At 41.7% G+C, this 18908-nt stretch overlaps 1 long non-coding RNA gene, 10 other non-coding genes and 1 pseudogene across 11 annotated transcripts; all 12 read right to left on the bottom strand.

Annotated features, from left to right (window-relative positions):
- Nucleotides 1–328: 328 nt before the first annotated feature.
- LOC144049616 (U2 spliceosomal RNA) lies at nt 329–519 on the bottom strand. Its single transcript, XR_013293615.1, has one exon. It is a non-coding gene; the product is annotated as a U2 spliceosomal RNA (small nuclear RNA).
- A 600-nt stretch (nt 520–1119) lies between these two features.
- LOC144049611 (U1 spliceosomal RNA) lies at nt 1120–1283 on the bottom strand. The gene has a single exon (XR_013293610.1). It is a non-coding gene; the product is annotated as a U1 spliceosomal RNA (small nuclear RNA).
- Nucleotides 1284–1750: 467 nt separating this feature from the next.
- LOC144049648 (U2 spliceosomal RNA) lies at nt 1751–1941 on the bottom strand. The gene has a single exon (XR_013293645.1). It is a non-coding gene; the product is annotated as a U2 spliceosomal RNA (small nuclear RNA).
- A 600-nt stretch (nt 1942–2541) lies between these two features.
- LOC144049707 (U1 spliceosomal RNA) lies at nt 2542–2705 on the bottom strand. The gene has a single exon (XR_013293695.1). It is a non-coding gene; the product is annotated as a U1 spliceosomal RNA (small nuclear RNA).
- A 466-nt stretch (nt 2706–3171) lies between these two features.
- Nucleotides 3172–3342, bottom strand: LOC144049663 (U2 spliceosomal RNA; annotated as a pseudogene).
- A 600-nt stretch (nt 3343–3942) lies between these two features.
- On the bottom strand, nt 3943–4106 carry LOC144049720 (U1 spliceosomal RNA). Its single transcript, XR_013293708.1, has one exon. It is a non-coding gene; the product is annotated as a U1 spliceosomal RNA (small nuclear RNA).
- Nucleotides 4107–4572: 466 nt separating this feature from the next.
- LOC144049641 (U2 spliceosomal RNA) lies at nt 4573–4763 on the bottom strand. The gene has a single exon (XR_013293639.1). It is a non-coding gene; the product is annotated as a U2 spliceosomal RNA (small nuclear RNA).
- A 600-nt stretch (nt 4764–5363) lies between these two features.
- LOC144049600 (U1 spliceosomal RNA) lies at nt 5364–5527 on the bottom strand. The gene has a single exon (XR_013293600.1). It is a non-coding gene; the product is annotated as a U1 spliceosomal RNA (small nuclear RNA).
- Nucleotides 5528–5993: 466 nt separating this feature from the next.
- On the bottom strand, nt 5994–6184 carry LOC144049615 (U2 spliceosomal RNA). The gene has a single exon (XR_013293614.1). It is a non-coding gene; the product is annotated as a U2 spliceosomal RNA (small nuclear RNA).
- Nucleotides 6185–6784: 600 nt separating this feature from the next.
- On the bottom strand, nt 6785–6948 carry LOC144049725 (U1 spliceosomal RNA). The gene has a single exon (XR_013293712.1). It is a non-coding gene; the product is annotated as a U1 spliceosomal RNA (small nuclear RNA).
- Nucleotides 6949–7414: 466 nt separating this feature from the next.
- LOC144049676 (U2 spliceosomal RNA) lies at nt 7415–7605 on the bottom strand. The gene has a single exon (XR_013293670.1). It is a non-coding gene; the product is annotated as a U2 spliceosomal RNA (small nuclear RNA).
- Nucleotides 7606–10381: 2776 nt separating this feature from the next.
- Nucleotides 10382–18500, bottom strand: LOC144048429 (uncharacterized). The gene is made up of 2 exons (XR_013293348.1): nt 17682–18500; nt 10382–16958 (listed from the first exon to the last, which is right to left on the bottom strand). It is a non-coding gene; the product is annotated as an uncharacterized LOC144048429 (long non-coding RNA).
- Between the last annotated feature and the right edge of the window lie 408 nt (nt 18501–18908).

Here is an 18908-nt window from a genome sequence, read left to right as displayed (position 1 = left end):
GATGTGCATCTAAAATGCTACTGCCACCTACAGGACCTCCATTCACATGACATGTATACTGTCACGATCACAAAACTTTTAATAACATGACAGCAAAAGTTGCACACAAATGAATATCTTACTAAGATTAAACACTTTATTAGTTTAACCTTCTCCAACAAGGCTGGTGCAGCACCCACTGCACCGTAATGTCCATCTAAAATGCTCCTGTCACCTCATAATGTAAACATCGCGTTTCTATTATGCATACGCGAATCAAAATGGCTTACTGATACTTAATAAGTACCGAATTATCCCAAAATTCTAGCGGTTTTTATTTGACAATTTCAGGGATTGCACCGTTCCTGGAGATACTGCAATACCAGGTCGATGCGTGGAGTGGACGGAGCAAGCCCCTATTCCATCTCCCAGTTCCAAAAATCAATTTAATATATGGTCCCCGGGTAGGGGACGTATCAGATATTAAACTGATAAGAACAGATACTACACTTGATCTTAGCCAAAAGGCCGAGAAGCGATACCCACAAAGGGTCAGAGGCAAGAACTCAATTCCAGAGACTACAACTTTAAGTTGCGGTTACACACATCACCCGACACGCCAAACAACGCATCGAACGTGTTGAACATTAATGTGAATGTTTTCAGATGTTCGTGTGTTTGTGCATGTTTTGTGTCACGTGCTTCACGTCGACCCAATAGAATTCGGCATTAAACCATGGATGAATAAATAAACTGAACTCCTTCTGCCGTATGAGAATAGATTTTTAACTGACGAAAATAATTAGTCATTTGCAATAACACTCGGTTGGTATAATGCTGTGGCTGAAACAGAGTAGCCGTTTAATCAACATTTTGACAAAAAGACACTTATTGGCTACTATTGACTACTTCCTGTTTCCTGCTTGTTGGCAAAATGACAGTAGCACTCGATCGCCGTTAACGTAGTGGAGCTGAACTACCTCTATTCATCAATTTGGACGAGAACCCTTCAAATTATTATAATTATTCCTAACTACAGCTGAAGTACTTTTTAAATTACGGTCAGGGTGTTTCTGTGCGGAGCGAACTCATGTGCATCCTATCCTGATTTTTCTCATGTATTATTATTCACATATTGATCAGGGGAGAGCGCGAACGCAGTCCCCCACTATCAGAAATTATGCAGTCGAGATTCCCACATTTGGGGAATTCGCAGGGGTCAGCACAGCCGGAGTGCAATGGCTGAGCCTCACCCTGGGTGAACCACCTTCTTGATCATGGTATCTCCCCTGCCAGGTAAGTATGAGTTGGATGCGGCGCGAGCACGAGAGTCATTCACGCGCACACTATGTGAAGCGATGGTTTCATATCACGTGAACATATCCAAGTAATGCTTTTTTGACGTAACAAAAAGAACCAACACATTCGGTTAGGAGTGTGTTGGATGTGCATCTAAAATGCTACTGCCACCTACAGGACCTCCTTTCACATGACATGTATACTGTCACGATCACAAAACTTTTAATAACATGACAGCAAAAGTTGCACACAAATGAATATCTTACTAAGATTAAACACTTTATTAGTTTAACCTTCTCCAACAAGGCTGGTGCAGCACCCACTGCACCGTAATGTCCATCTAAAATGCTCCTGTCACCTCATAATGTAAACATCGCGTTTCTATTATGCATACGCGAATCAAAATGGCTTACTGATACTTAATAAGTACCGAATTATCCCAAAATTCTAGCGGTTTTTATTTGACAATTTCAGGGATTGCACCGTTCCTGGAGATACTGTAATACCAGGTCGATGCGTGGAGTGGACGGAGCAAGCCCCTATTCCATCTCCCAGTTCCAAAAATCAATTTAATATATGGTCCCCGGGTAGGGGACGTATCAGATATCAAACTGATAAGAACAGATACTACACTTGATCTTAGCCAAAAGGCCGAGAAGCGATACCCACAAAGGGTCAGAGGCAAGAACTCAATTCCAGAGACTACAACTTTAAGTTGCGGTTACACACATCACCCGACACGCCAAACAACGCATCGAACGTGTTGAACATTAATGTGAATGTTTTCAGATGTTCGTGTGTTTGTGCATGTTTTGTGTCACGTGCTTCACGTCGACCCAATAGAATTCGGCATTAAACCATGGATGAATAAATAAACTGAACTCCTTCTGCCGTATGAGAATAGATTTTTAACTGACGAAAATAATTAGTCATTTGCAATAACACTCGGTTGGTATAATGCTGTGGCTGAAACAGAGTAGCCGTTTAATCAACATTTTGACAAAAAGACACTTATTGGCTACTATTGACTACTTCCTGTTTCCTGCTTGTTGGCAAAATGACAGTAGCACTCGATCGCCGTTAACGTAGTGGAGCTGAACTACCTCTATTCATCAATTTGGACGAGAACCCTTCAAATTATTATAATTATTCCTAACTACAGCTGAAGTACTTTTTAAATTACGGTCAGGGTGTTTCTGTGCGGAGCGAACTCATGTGCATCCTATCCTGATTTTTCTCATGTATTATTATTCACATATTGATCAGGGGAGAGCGCGAACGCAGTCCCCCACTATCAGAAATTATGCAGTCGAGATTCCCACATTCGGGGAATTCGCAGGGGTCAGCACAGCCGGAGTGCAATGGCTGAGCCTCACCCTGGGTGAACCACCTTCTTGATCATGGTATCTCCCCTGCCAGGTAAGTATGAGTTGGATGCGGCGCGAGCACGAGAGTCATTCACGCGCACACTATGTGAAGCGATGGTTTCATATCACGTGAACATATCCAAGTAATGCTTTTTTGACGTCACAAGCAGACCAACACATTCGGTTAGGAGTGTGTTGGATGTGCATCTAAAATGCTACTGCCACCTACAGGACCTCCATTCACATGACATGTATACTGTCACGATCACAAAACTTTTAATAACATGACAGCAAAAGTTGCACACAAATGAATATCTTGCTAAGATTAAACACTTTATTAGTTTAACCTTCTCCAACAAGGCTGGTGCAGCACCCACTGCACCGTAATGTCCATCTAAAATGCTCCTGTCACCTCATAATGTAAACATCGCGTTTCTATTATGCATACGCGAATCAAAATGGCTTACTGATACTTAATAAGTACCGAATTATCCCAAAATTCTAGCGGTTTTTATTTGACAATTTCAGGGATGGCACCGTTCCTGGAGATACTGCAATACCAGGTCGATGCGTGGAGTGGACGGAGCAAGCCCCTATTCCATCTCCCAGTTCCAAAAATCAATTTAATATATGGTCCCCGGGTAGGGGACATATCAGATACTACAACTTGATCTTAGCCAAAAGGCCGAGAAGCGATACCCACAAAGGGTCAGAGGCAAGAACTCAATTCCAGAGACTACAACTTTAAATTGCGGTTACACACATCACCCGACACGCCAAACAACGCATCGAACGTGTTGAACATTAATGTGAATGTTTTCAGATGTTCGTGTGTTTGTGCATGTTTTGTGTCACGTGCTTCACGTCGACCCAATAGAATTCGGCATTAAACCATGGATGAATAAATAAACTGAACTCCTTCTGCCGTATGAGAATAGATTTTTAACTGACGAAAATAATTAGTCATTTGCAATAACACTCGGTTGGTATAATGCTGTGGCTGAAACAGAGTAGCCGTTTAATCAACATTTTGACAAAAAGACACTAATTGGCTACTATTGACTACTTCCTGTTTCCTGCTTGTTGGCAAAATGACAGTAGCACTCGATCGCCGTTAACGTAGTGGAGCTGAACTACCTCTATTCATCAATTTGGACGAGAACCCTTCAAATTATTATAATTATTCCTAACTACAGCTGAAGTACTTTTTAAATTACGGTCAGGGTGTTTCTGTGCGGAGCGAACTCATGTGCATCCTATCCTGATTTTTCTCATTTATTATTATTCACATATTGATCAGGGGAGAGCGCGAACGCAGTCCCCCACTATCAGAAATTATGCAGTCGAGATTCCCACATTTGGGGAATTCGCAGGGGTCAGCACAGCCGGAGTGCAATGGCTGAGCCTCACCCTGGGTGAACAACCTTCTTGATCATGGTATCTCCCCTGCCAGGTAAGTATGAGTTGGATGCGGCGCGAGCACGAGAGTCATTCACGCGCACACTATGTGAAGCGATGGTTTCATATCACGTGAACATATCCAAGTAATGCTTTTTTGACGTCACAAGCAGACCAACACATTCGGTTAGGAGTGTGTTGGATGTGCATCTAAAATGCTACTGCCACCTACAGGACCTCCATTCACATGACATGTATACTGTCACGATCACAAAACTTTTAATAACATGACAGCAAAAGTTGCACACAAATGAATATCTTACTAAGATTAAACACTTTATTAGTTTAACCTTCTCCAACAAGGCTGGTGCAGCACCCACTGCACCGTAATGTCCATCTAAAACGCTCCTGTCACCTCATAACGTAAACATCACGTTTCTATTATGCATACGCGAATCAAAACGGCTTACTGATACTTAATAAGTACCGAATTATCCCAAAATTCTAGCGGTTTTTATTTGACAATTTCAAGGATTGCACCGTTCCTGGAGATACTGCAATACCAGGTCGATGCGTGGAGTGGACGGAGCAAGCCCCTATTCCATCTCCCAGTTACAAAAATCAATTTAATAAATGGTCCCCGGGTAGGGGACGTATCAGATATTAAACTGATAAGAACAGATACTACACTTGATCTTAGCCAAAAGGCCGAGAAGCGATACCCACAAAGGGTCAGAGGCAAGAACTCAATTCCAGAGACTACAACTTTAAGTTGCGGTTACACACATCACCCGACACGCCAAACAACGCATCGAACGTGTTGAACATTAATGTGAATGTTTTCAGATGTTCGTGTGTTTGTGCATGTTTTGTGTCACGTGCTTCACGTCGACCCAATAGAATTCGGCATTAAACCATGGATGAATAAATAAACTGAACTCCTTCTGCCGTATGAGAATAGATTTTTAACTGACGAAAATAATTAGTCATTTGCAATAACACTCGGTTGGTATAATGCTGTGGCTGAAACAGAGTAGCCGTTTAATCAACATTTTGACAAAAAGACACTTATTGGCTACTATTGACTACTTCCTGTTTCCTGCTTGTTGGCAAAATGACAGTAGCACTCGATCGCCGTTAACGTAGTGGAGCTGAACTACCTCTATTCATCAATTTGGACGAGAACCCTTCAAATTATTATAATTATTCCTAACTACAGCTGAAGTACTTTTTAAATTACGGTCAGGGTGTTTCTGTGCGGAGCGAACTCATGTGCATCCTATCCTGATTTTTCTCATGTATTATTATTCACATATTGATCAGGGGAGAGCGCGAACGCAGTCCCCCACTATCAGAAATTATGCAGTCGAGATTCCCACATTTGGGGAATTCGCAGGGGTCAGCACAGCCGGAGTGCAATGGCTGAGCCTCACCCTGGGTGAACCACCTTCTTGATCATGGTATCTCCCCTGCCAGGTAAGTATGAGTTGGATGCGGCGCGAGCACGAGAGTCATTCACGCGCACACTATGTGAAGCGATGGTTTCATATCACGTGAACATATCCAAGTAATGCTTTTTTGACGTCACAAGCAGACCAACACATTCGGTTAGGAGTGTGTTGGATGTGCATCTAAAATGCTACTGCCACCTACAGGACCTCCATTCACATGACATGTATACTGTCACGATCACAAAACTTTTAATAACATGACAGCAAAAGTTGCACACAAATGAATATCTTACTAAGATTAAACACTTTATTAGTTTAACCTTCTCCAACAAGGCTGGTGCAGCACCCACTGCACCGTAATGTCCATCTAAAATGCTCCTGTCACCTCATAATGTAAACATCGCGTTTCTATTATGCATACGCGAATCAAAATGGCTTACTGATACTTAATAAGTACCGAATTATCCCAAAATTCTAGCGGTTTTTATTTGACAATTTCAGGGATTGCACCGTTCCTGGAGATACTGCAATACCAGGTCGATGCGTGGAGTGGACGGAGCAAGCCCCTATTCCATCTCCCAGTTCCAAAAATCAATTTAATATATGGTCCCCGGGTAGGGGACGTATCAGATATTAAACTGATAAGAACAGATACTACACTTGATCTTAGCCAAAAGGCCGAGAAGCGATACCCACAAAGGGTCAGAGGCAAGAACTCAATTCCAGAGACTACAACTTTAAGTTGCGGTTACACACATCACCCGACACGCCAAACAACGCATCGAACGTGTTGAACATTAATGTGAATGTTTTCAGATGTTCGTGTGTTTGTGCATGTTTTGTGTCACGTGCTTCACGTCGACCCAATAGAATTCGGCATTAAACCATGGATGAATAAATAAACTGAACTCCTTCTGCCGTATGAGAATAGATTTTTAACTGACGAAAATAATTAGTCATTTGCAATAACACTCGGTTGGTATAATGCTGTGGCTGAAACAGAGTAGCCGTTTAATCAACATTTTGACAAAAAGACACTTATTGGCTACTATTGACTACTTCCTGTTTCCTGCTTGTTGGCAAAATGACAGTAGCACTCGATCGCCGTTAACGTAGTGGAGCTGAACTACCTCTATTCATCAATTTGGACGAGAACCCTTCAAATTATTATAATTATTCCTAACTACAGCTGAAGTACTTTTTAAATTACGGTCAGGGTGTTTCTGTGCGGAGCTAACTCATGTGCATCCTATCCTGATTTTTCTCATGTATTATTATTCACATATTGATCAGGGGAGAGCGCGAACGCAGTCCCCCACTATCAGAAATTATGCAGTCGAGATTCCCACATTTGGGGAATTCGCAGGGGTCAGCACAGCCGGAGTGCAATGGCTGAGCCTCACCCTGGGTGAACCACCTTCTTGATCATGGTATCTCCCCTGCCAGGTAAGTATGAGTTGGATGCGGCGCGAGCACGAGAGTCATTCACGCGCACACTATGTGAAGCGATGGTTTCATATCACGTGAACATATCCAAGTAATGCTTTTTTGACGTCACAAGCAGACCAACACATTCGGTTAGGAGTGTGTTGGATGTGCATCTAAAATGCTACTGCCACCTACAGGACCTCCATTCACATGACATGTATACTGTCACGATCACAAAACTTTTAATAACATGACAGCAAAAGTTGCACACAAATGAATATCTTGCTAAGATTAAACACTTTATTAGTTTAACCTTCTCCAACAAGGCTGGTGCAGCACCCACTGCACCGTAATGTCCATCTAAAATGCTCCTGTCACCTCATAATGTAAACATCGCGTTTCTATTATGCATACGCGAATCAAAATGGCTTACTGATACTTAATAAGTACCGAATTATCCCAAAATTCTAGCGGTTTTTATTTGACAATTTCAGGGATTGCACCGTTCCTGGAGATACTGCAATACCAGATTGATGCGTGGAGTGGACGGAGCAAGCCCCTATTCCATCTCCCAGTTCCAAAAATCAATTTAATATATGGTCCCCGGGTAGGGGACGTATCAGATATTAAACTGATAAGAACAGATTTTCTTTTCATGTTTTTATTGTCACTTTTAAATCAATCACAAGTCACATTTCTCCAATATGGAGCATTCATTTTGTCCTTAACATGACATGTAAAAATAAAAACAATTTAAAAATTTAAAAACCACATTCATATCTATTGTGCAGGAGCGTAGCACTGCATTACTAAGTGGGTCTTCATCCCACCCTCTCAAACAGCGCTTGTCCAGGACCTGCCGAGTCACTCTTTGTGCTCCTTCCTTCCTGCCTCTCCCGGAGAGCCAGGCCGTCGCTGCCGAGACCTTCATCGTGTAGCTCCGGTTCCCTCCTCCGGGCGGGCACAGGCGACGCTTCTTGGTGGGTGTGTCCTTGGCCTGCCGCGTGCAGCTTCGATGGTCCCTGCAGCCATTAAGAGCACAGCCACGGGGGGGGGGGGTCTGCCTGTGCCTGTGCCTCCTTACCAGCAAGTTTTTGGAGGTCCACATGGCGTCTTTGATGGCGGCAAGGGTGAGCCAGTCTTCTGCAAACTCCTCCCGGGAACGCTCGACTTGGCTCACCCCATAGAGCACGTATTGTTCATTTAGGACCTCCTTTGCTGGCAAGTCCGGGAATTTTCTCAGGTGGCCGGCTGTCGCCCACAGGTCTACGGCAGCACTGCACTCCCAGAGGAGGTGCCTCACCGACTCCTGGGCGCCACAACCAGGTCGGGGGCAGGTTGAGTGCGCTGACATTCCTCGGGAGTGCATAACGGCCCTGACTGGGAGAATCTCGTGAGCCACCATCCACGACAGGTCCCGGAGTCTGTTTGGGAGGGCAGGATGGTTGACGTTGCGCCAAACTGTTGTGAGCTTGCCGAATGCAAGCCCGCGCACTTGACTCACTGTTTGCCGCTCCTTCATCATTTCCCACCACTGTGCCCGTGATTTGTAAAGGTCTTGAAGGGTCTGCCAGTCCTTGTACCGCTCCCTGTACTGAGGGACCAAGGCCTCGTCCTCAAGCAGGGAGCAGTTCAATTTCCACAGACCTCTTCCAATAGTCACTCCAGAAGAAAGTGAAAGGGTGCAAGACAGCATTAGGTGATCTGAGAAAAAGACAGGAGTTAATCTAGCATCAGTCTGTGTCCAACCCCGTGTAAATATGTAATCTATGCGAGAGGCTCTGGTGCCGTCACCACTAAACCAGGTGAAGCCCTCCTCTCTTGGATGCATGGTTTTAAAGCAGTCATCTAATTTGAATACGCGGCACATGTCTTGCAATAAAACCGATGTTTTGTCAATTTTAAAATCCTCCCCGGCTCCCTTCCTGTCCTTCCTATTTAAAATACAATTAAAATCGCCTCCCATAATTAGTGGGTTATGACCGAGCATGTGGGACTGCAAATTCTCTAAAATATCATACCTGTCATGCTTTTCATTAGAACCATAAATATTTAAAATGCTAAAATCCTGTTCTGTAAAAGTTAAGTGTGCTAAAAGTGCTCGTCCGTCTCTCACCACTGTGCTCCCCTTAAAAACAATCTGAGGATTATTTATTAAAATAGCCACTCCATCATTTCTATTTTCGTTTGAACCACTCCATAATGATGGGTGTGGCCACATTTCCTCCCACTGTTTATAATTTCTTAAAAAGGGTATGCCACATTCTTGGATTAAAAACAGATCAGATTTAAAAGTTTTTAAAAATGTTAAAACGCTCTGAGCTCTAATCTTTGACTTCACGCTTCTAACGTTAATAGTTGAGAAGGTGAGGGTCATAGGTATGATTAAAAATTTAAAAAACACAGATAGGGTTACAAAATTTTAAGAGAACATTATTTTTTTTTAAAACAAGGCAGTAGCTAAGGTATTTCTCGAGAGCTTATTTCTTCCTTTACCTCAGCAAAAGGGGCAGAGCTAAAACACTGGTCATCTCTCAGAGGCACTCGAGGTGGTGATCGCTCACGCAACCTTAAATTCATAGTGTTTTTGCTTTTTGGCGTTGATTGCAGTACTATGTTTAAAAAGGAGCGTTCATTTGGTGAGCTCGAGGGGAAGACCCTGAACTCCCCCACCTCGCTATCTGAGCTCCCGGGCCTTCCCCTCTTCTCTGCAGACAGGGGAGACTCAGAGGACCGTTGAGAGGCAAGCCTTTTGTTATTTTGAGCACAAGTGATCTGGGTGTCTTCGCTGTCAGTCTCATTTGGACTGACTTCACTTGACTCACTTGCTGGTATTTCTTGCAGCATTTCACTTTCCTCTGAGCTCCCGATTGGTGGGGCCGGCCTGCTCCCCTCCCCTTGCCCCTCCTCACCTGTCCCCTCTCCACCAATGACAGGATTTGGAGGGAAATTTGAATTTCCTTCAGGACATTCAATTTGTTTGTCACCTTCCTTTTCATTTCCTTGTGCCATTTCTTTTCCAGCCTTCAGTTTGTTGGCAAATGATTTTGGACAATTTCTGTAGAGGTGGTTAGTTTCCCCACAGAGATTGCACTTTCTGCCATTGGTACATTCTTCAAAAGTAAGCCCAATTACTCGACATTTTCTACAAATGGTTTTCTCACACGCTTCCGCCAGGTGTCCATGCTCACCACACTTGCGGCAGAGCTTGGGCTGACCCTGGTAATGTATGTAGCCCCGGTTTTCACCCAAGACTATCATTGATGGGAGATGTTTCAGGCCCTGGAAGCCCTGGGGGTCCTGCCATTGTTGAATGGGTACCCGCCAGGCACAGTTCCAGATGCCGTCCTCATCCCTCACCTTCACAGCCTGGCCTTTGAAGGTATTAGTTGATTACTATATTAAGTGTAATCTTTGCGTGTTCAAAAATAATTGAAAAATGAGATCTGATGAAGAAGCTTCTTTTGCAAAAGATTTATTTTAGGAGCTCCTAAAAGACACAAGACATGCTTACATTCAAAGGTGATGTTAAGCCTCGAGTGTGTCCATATGAAAAACACACAGTCGCTTTATAGAGGAAAAAAGCATACTCCTCCTCTGAGGCTGGACAAAGGGTTAGCAATTATAATAAACAGACAAGTGATTCATTGACATGTTTACTCCAGTTTCGTCCAGAGCCGGAAATATATGACTAGACAGGTACGACCCTGCGACCTAGACTCCCTAAGACCCACAGTGTTATCAACTTGAGAACATGCATGCCTCCCATGTGCATTCCTGTCTCACCAGCTGGAAGGGAGTGAAAAGTGTTATTCCTTACACTACAGTTATATGTCCAATATATTTCACACAAACATTATCAGTTAAATGGCATCTATATACTATAAGTAAATTCATAAACAGTAAAAATATGCATAGAAAATGTTAAATGTCTTCAGTCCCTCAATGAACAAACTATATTTGTTCAAAATAAGACATTAAATCCCTTAGAAATAGTCTAGAGAAAAATTCCAGCCGGATCTTCATCTGAAGTCGCCACCGCGGTCATAGCTTTAGAAGTTACAGATTCAACCATCATATAAGACGACTTGTTTTGTACATCTTGCTTTTCAATGGCTGTGGCAATAAGCCGCGTGCACAACGATCTTAAACAAGGAATACAGCAACAACCGCAAGTTGTCAAAAAAGCTGAAACCAAATTTTTATATCTTCCAAAAGCATCCATCCAGTTATCCAAATTGACGTATCGATACCGGACTGCTCTTTCATTTTTTTTTTAAGTGTTCGGAGTCCCTCAATGGCATTGGTTAAACTTCCATCCGGTGCAGTGTTATTAGGAATAAAAGTACAACATTGTTCTGCGAACATTGAACAAACACCACCCCTTTCTGCAAGTAACATATCAAGGGCTATACGATTCTGAAAAGCCATTAAAGATGTAGCTGACAACTGGCCGTGTACTGCTTCGAAACCTGATTGAGTCCAATTTCCTAGTCTTTGAACATTGTAATGTACATAATTAATCCTATCTACATTTTTGTTAATGGTACACCACCAGCAAATCAAAGATTCAAAACCTGAAGCCACCTGGTCCGCAATCTTATACTCATCTGGGACCCCGCGTGGCACTCCAATCGCATCTATGTATGTGGGAACATTTTGATCCTGCCAAGTGGATCTTTTGGCCCTCTGAAAAGAATGAGAAAAATTTGGTTGCCAAGTATTAACAATTTGCAGAAGGTTATCAACCGATGTAGGGAAAATATCTACTGGCAGAAGGAGGGTGATGAGAGCACAATATCCCTTCATATTCAGAGGTAACTTATCAAATATTCGGCTGTCCCCACACCACCACCAAATGTCAGCTCTGGACTGAGGCTGGAATTTACGACCCACATCTGTTGCTGAAATGCAGTGAGTGGTGTGGTTCAGTCTTCCCAATTGTTTCCCAGTACCTGACATTTTAATACATGAAAAACCACCATCCGCCACTTTATTTGAAAAAATAGGTTTAGTATCTTGCCAATCAACCAGTGGATAAACTTTATCCCATTTAGAGCATTTATCATTGGGGACAGTTTTATTCATTAGTTCCATTACACATTTATCCTCTATTTTAACAGGAATCACCCTCAATAAAGGTCTTGGGCCCACACATACGACGCAATCTTCTCCAGAAGCCTGTGCTGCTGCATTTGCTAACAGCAGCCAATTATTACTGCCACCAGACAGGCCCGTTGTTACCCGAAACCATTCACTTACTTCATCAATTTGGACACTAAAAGCTTCTACCCCAGACTCCATTGTATATTTAGTCATTTTAGGTTGTTCTGTCTTACTCATAGTTTTATCAATGCAAATTTAAATTGGAAAATAGGGATCAGTTCCAGAGAACCATGCCCACAGCATTAGGCCATAACAAAAAGTGTTATTTATGGTTACATTAGGTGGCCGGATATTACCTTCAGGAAAAACAAAAGTTAATTCAAAATGATGTCCCATTCTCCTCAATGTTACTCTCTTGGCAAAATAAACTGCCTCCCTACTGGAACCTGGCGGCCAGTATTGGCCATTTTGGGTGGTAAGGAATGTACTCCAGTCCAGTCGTAAAACACTACCTGTCAAATACCACCAGTACTTGAGCCAAAGGCCCCCCTTCGTCGGCCCCCCACTACTAAATCCCTTCAAAGATTTAATGGGGAGTTTGACAGATGTGTTTGTGTTAGGAGCAACGGTCAGGACAATTGAGTTATTATACGCCCAGTTCATTATCCACGGAATTTGGGTGGAAATAACATTTCTTTTATCACGGTGTGTTGTATTCAAACTCACGTCAAGGGGTTTCATGAAGAACCAAAATGGCACAACAATTAACAAGAGAAAAACCGTTACAATGCAGCAATTAGTAGCAGAGTTCTTCATCGAAGCCATCTTGAGAAGAAGTTCTTTTGTCGAAGGAGAAGGATGTTCGTCAGTCGTTGGTTGATGATATCGTTTTTTTTATTTTATTTTTTTTTATTAGAGGCGTTGTCAGCCTTTTTCCGAACCCTGGCTCACTGCCAGAGATCGCAGGAAAGGTCACGGGACTTCATTCCCAGTGTGACTCTATCCTTGTGAATTGATGAAAAGGGGCATGTGACTCAAATCACCATTGAGTGATTTCTCCTTCAAACAGCAGATTGACACTTGGTCAGCTTTGCCCATGGAAAAGGCACTACAATGAACCTCCTTCCAGGACCTCCCCCGCTGCAGCTTCCCTCCTTGGACAGCTTGTCAGGTAGACACTGGAAACGGCGTGGTGGGGCTCGGTGAGATGGCTCCAACTGGTGTGGGCGTAGATCATCAGACGGTTGCCCTTGGTGGCAGCGTTGAACCAGAAACAGCCGACCTTGTAGATGAGAGATGATACCAAGTATCCCCTTTTCGATACAAGCGCACCGCACAGGATGTACGCTCCTTGACCTTAAATGGACCTAGCCAATGAGGACAAGACCATTTCGGTTTAGTTACTTTCAACCACACATATTCACAATCATTTATTTTTGAAGGAACTTCTGGTTAGTTATCTGTTAGCTTAGAGAATGTAGACACTATCTCTTTAATTACCGGGGGCCTCTCAACGAGTGACTTCCCAGCGGAACATTAGGGGCGGGAAACAGCCTGTTTTTATGACCCTCAAAAGGAGTCCAACCTTTTTATATCTTATGAAGTTTTTGTTTTTTCAAATGGGTTCGTCTAATCCAATATTCCTAAGAAGCCCTTATAATAGTAGATAATGATTAATCAAATATTTTACCATGATATTTACTGTTGTAGATTTAGCATAAATGTACTTTTATCATACATCAAATTTCTGTATTTTTTACGCTGTTTTTTATTATAGCAGTGTAAATCATTTAAAAACAACATCATCTTAACCCAAAACTGCTCATGTCCGGCCGGGCCATAAACAGTCTGAGAAGAGATTTATATATATTTATACCTTTTAATAAACACTGCAGTCCTACAGTTCATTTTTACAACTTGTCTCATAAAATAATGTCCACCAGGTGTCCCAATGTTCCTTCCACACCTAAATGGCAAATTCCATGGGCTCTAGAAATTATACTTTTCAATTGTTTCTGAAATTGAATATACTTACCTTATTTTCTGCTATTCTGGTTGTCTTTTGTCATCTTTGTAGAACTTACTTCCCTCCAAGTCAAATCCTCCAATTCTCCGCTCCATTCTTTGCCTGTAAATTCCTCACACCAAACTTCATTCTCACATCAGACTTCCTTTTGATACACCGACAGACCAGTCATTCTCACATCAGACAGACCAATCATTCTCACATGAGACTTCCTTTTCAACAAACTCAGACAGACCAATCATTCCCCCATCTGATAAAGATCAATTTTGATCATTTCAGACCTGAATGTGAAAACTGCAGCCGCTTCCAAATTGCTGCTTCAAAGAGGAAAAACAGACACCTTGTGTCCTGTAGATTAAAAACAACCAAATTGTGACAATTTGGCCAACACCAGAACTATAAAAAGATCTCCAGCTGAGCTAGCCATGAGCCATAAAAAAAAAACCTTTGAGGCAAGAGTTTGTAATATAAATTTGAATCCTGTTCAGGTAACTTAAAGTGGAAAAAACAACTCAAGCAGATGTAAATTAAGATACTACAGCGGAGGACTTTTAGGGTCAGGAAGAGAAGAATTATTATTATTATTATTATTTTTTTAAACAACCCCATTAATCTATTGCAGGTCACAAATCTTCCAAATATCTGCCATCTCAACTAGTAAAAGAAACGAGTTATAATCAGAAAAACAAAACCCCTACTTTAAACCAACCAAAAAGTATTCTTAAAATGCCAACTAACCTCACCTCTTCTACAGAGTAGTGGGGGCTTGTAAAAACACAGCAGGGAACTTTGCCTTTGTGCATTCCCCGTGGAATCCAAAGATCAGTGCTGTTGAGCTTAATCAAAATTAAAAATTTAACCAGCAAATTCGCCGTAAGTGTTCCATATCTGAGTCCAATCCAGAAGCTAAAATTTAAAAGGAAAATGGGCAAAAAATTAGAAGACCAAATTCAACAAGCATCAAACAACGGAAAATATAGTATTAAAGATTAGAATAAATTTTATACTACCCTAATTCACATAAGCCGTTCTCAACTTCCGAAACTGCGTTGCTATAGATCACATCTCCTTTACCGACACAGTACAGAGTGCAAACTGTACTCAAAACAGACCAAAATATGACTCAAAGGCCGATCTCAGATGACTCGAACTTTGAGTCCACACTGGAGTTCATATTCCTTTCTGTCCTTGTTGATAGCAGTTTATGCAGGGCAAAGTTCAAAGCAGGCCTTAGCTGTCACTGGAGACCGCTGACAGTTTCATCAGGACGGCTGTGATGAGAGTTTGAGATGTCTGCTCAAAGAGTTGATGGACATTTTGCTCAGATAATTCATAAGAGTCATTGAACAGTCTCATGGCGAGCGGATTTGCAGTATACCATCCTTTTCGCAGTCCGTGTGATCACTTCCCCCCCCGAAAGTGACCATTGTTCAGTTCGCCGTCCACTCTGTGCCCAACAGCCAGGTTATTCCAGCACGTTGGAGACACCCAAGAACAACACCTCTCGTCAAAGATTGAACCTGCCTGAAACATTTATACACTCGGAACAGACAGAGGGAGATGAGATCATAGCAAGAGATTTATATGCTTGTTATAATTAAAAAAAATAATAATTTTCTCAAAAAATATGTATTTTGTAGTTTCATCTAAATATGTTCTACATTATAGCAAGTAGTATTACTATATTTACGCATATGTCTACCATAGACTCCTTCTTCATTACATGTTACCTTAAATTATGCCTCCACATGGAGGGAAGTCTCAAATTCCAGGATTTCTCAGACTTCTAGAATGGGACTCAGATAAGGACAAAGGTTAAATCATTTTCACACCTACGAATGAGTTATCAGAGATGCAGGGGAAATATAAAATCAAAAATGAAAAGTCTATTTCAATTAAAATTTGGTTTTATTACTTATTCAACTATATTAAAAGTTGGTTTTATTACTCATTCAACTATAAAAACACAGACCAGATTTAAAAATAATAATAATAATAATAATATGGATAGTGGCCTGTAGTTATCATCTAGACCTCTTTATCTTTCCGCATTCTTCTCTTACCTAGAAAAAAGAAAAAAAACTCCCATTACAGAACACATTGCCCTCTGACTCCTATTTTCCACACAAATCCCCCTCCTCTCTTCCAAGACACAGGGAAGGAGCAGAAAAAAGGGGAAGGGAAAATCACATTCAAAACCTATTTTTTTTTCTACATTCCTATACGAAAAACAAACGCCATTATCACACCAGTCTTTTCTACTCAAAAACAACACCAAACATACAGTTAAAGATTTTAAAGAAAAACAAATGAAATATCCATCCACACAACAGGAACAATTTGATTTTGCCTTAGACGACCCCTGCTATTCACACACACAACAGACTACAAGTCTCCAAAATGGAGACAATGGGAGAGAGGACTAAACTTATCACACCCCCTTTCATTTTTCTTTAGTTTAATTTAATTTTAACAGACAACAGTACAAATCACCACCTTCTTAAAACAGCAGCTCACGGCCCCCATCCTCACAGACCTTTAGTCCCTAATCAAGCGTGGGGGGAAGAGCTTTAAAAATTGTCACAGACAAAGGCAGAATTCTCCCCTACTTTCAAAATATGCAGATTTCCTGCTTACCATTCTTTTTCACCCTTTTTTGAGGACAAAGAATTTTGGAGGGAAAAAATTACTTTCCACCCATCTTTTCTTTCTTTCCTACACTTAAAAATCACTGTCTCAAACAAACTTACACTTCCATTCACTTAACTTCTGCACTTTCCTCATCTCCACAAAGGCAGTGAGGAGAAACAGACCAAACGGCCATTTTGATTTCTAAAATCTCGCTAGAACATCACACAACACACCTTTCCCATTGTCAGAGTCACACAAACAGTCACAAACTCCCTGCAGGCACACAAACAAGGAAAAAAAATCACACAATCCACACATTTCTTATTCCCAATTAGAGATTCAGTTAACTTCCAAACCACCCGGATAGCCCCCACTTTCCTTATCTAGGTCTCATTCGATTACTCAACAATTCTCTCAACTATTTCAAACTTTTGGGGCACATACGCACACACATACCAACTAGAAAAATTCCCATTATAATCACACAATTGACCCTAGTCATTTTATAACAAAAAAAAAACATTCTCTCCTAATCACACAAGTCACACATGCTCCAGATTAGTACGCCATCTAGAACCAATAGACTGTGCAATCTCCGCATGGCGAGCCAATTCCAATCCAAAAATGTTTTGCCTTATTTAATCTATTTTCCGGGTCATGTCTCATTTCCAACAATTTTAAATTGGCGGAGATTTTAGCCTAGCATTCGCCATGCGTTCATCTAACACGTTGTCGTTAGCCGAGCCGTGGCTAGCGGACTCGCTCAACACAGCTTTACGAGCAACTTTCACAGAGCTACCCAACGCAAGCATTCTAGCGTTAACCAACATTTGGTCCACGACCTGACATTGTCGTCTCACTTTTTTCCATTTAAAGAAAATATAGATGTGTCTTTCACGGAGTCAATCAGCATTTGGCGCTGTTTTACACAAGCAACTTCTACAGACTTCATTAATGCAATCAGACATGTCTCAGATTTTAACGGTGGGAACCAACCTTTATCACAATTAGTCCGCATCCATTCATTTAAAAGATTTTTCATCTTACGCCGTCGCCGTGGTGGCAGCGCTTCAGCCATGACGAGTGTTGCGGCCGTGACTTGTTCGCTTAGCGACAAGCTTTGAGTATGGACCGGAAGTTTACGCAAATCAAACCACCCTGAGTCTCGGTCAAAAATGTCGTCCATTATATGTAGTAATTTAGTCGTTTATAATATTTATAAAGTCAGTGACGTCTCACTTATGATACTACAATACAACAGATCAAAACTATTCTCATTAATCCCCCCAAAAAATTATTATATATATATATTTTTTTTTAGAAAAATAAAAGAAAAAGGAAAAACGAAACAGAAATCAAATATCTTTTTGCGCGACTTAATAAATACTTATCCGGATCTTCGCGGGCGGCTTCTTCACAGCTCTCGCTTCCAATGTGAATGACATCACACGAGCGGCTTAATTCATAGCTCTCGCTTCCAATGTGAATATCACACGAGCGGCTTAATTTGACACAACACACACACCCCGCGGAATTATGTCCCACGGTTTTTAATAACCCACAGCACACACACCGTGTAATAATACCACACGGGCGGCTTATCCTCTCCGCTCACTCCGAAAAATTATTCGGAGGGCTTATTCATACCAAAATAAAAATAAAAACAAGACAGCCTATTCCACCGCGGAACCAATCTCATATGCCGTTTCCGAACGGCGGAGCGCTCCCACTTGACGTCACTTCCGTATTCAACGGGCCAACCCATGCATGGTTCAATGTCGTAGTAATTGTCATAATCGAGGACTTTCGCGTCCCTCCGTAACCAATACGACTCTAAAACCCCCCTAACTTGTTCACAGATCTCAAATACAATTTGGTACGGACGTAATGCAGCTCTGAGTAATCCCAAACAAACAGAATTTCTCTACGTTGATAATTTGTCCACTCACCTTGTTAATATTTGCGCATTTAGAAATTCAGTTGTCCAAGATCATCACAGCTGTTGCAAAAACGTCCCAATTTGTCGCCGTCGAGGGTCACCAATTGAAGGTATTAGTTGATTACTATATTAAGTGTAATCTTTGCGTGTTCAAAAATAATTGAAAAATGAGATCTGATGAAGAAGCTTCTTTTGCAAAAGATTTATTTTAGGAGCTCCTAAAAGACACAAGACATGCTTACATTCAAAGGTGATGTTAAGCCTCGAGTGTGTCCATATGAAAA

Source organism: Vanacampus margaritifer, chromosome 3 (assembly GCF_051991255.1).
Source record: "Vanacampus margaritifer isolate UIUO_Vmar chromosome 3, RoL_Vmar_1.0, whole genome shotgun sequence".
Taxonomy (NCBI): Eukaryota; Metazoa; Chordata; class Actinopteri; order Syngnathiformes; family Syngnathidae; genus Vanacampus; species Vanacampus margaritifer.
This window is presented reverse-complemented; position numbering and strand designations above follow the sequence as displayed.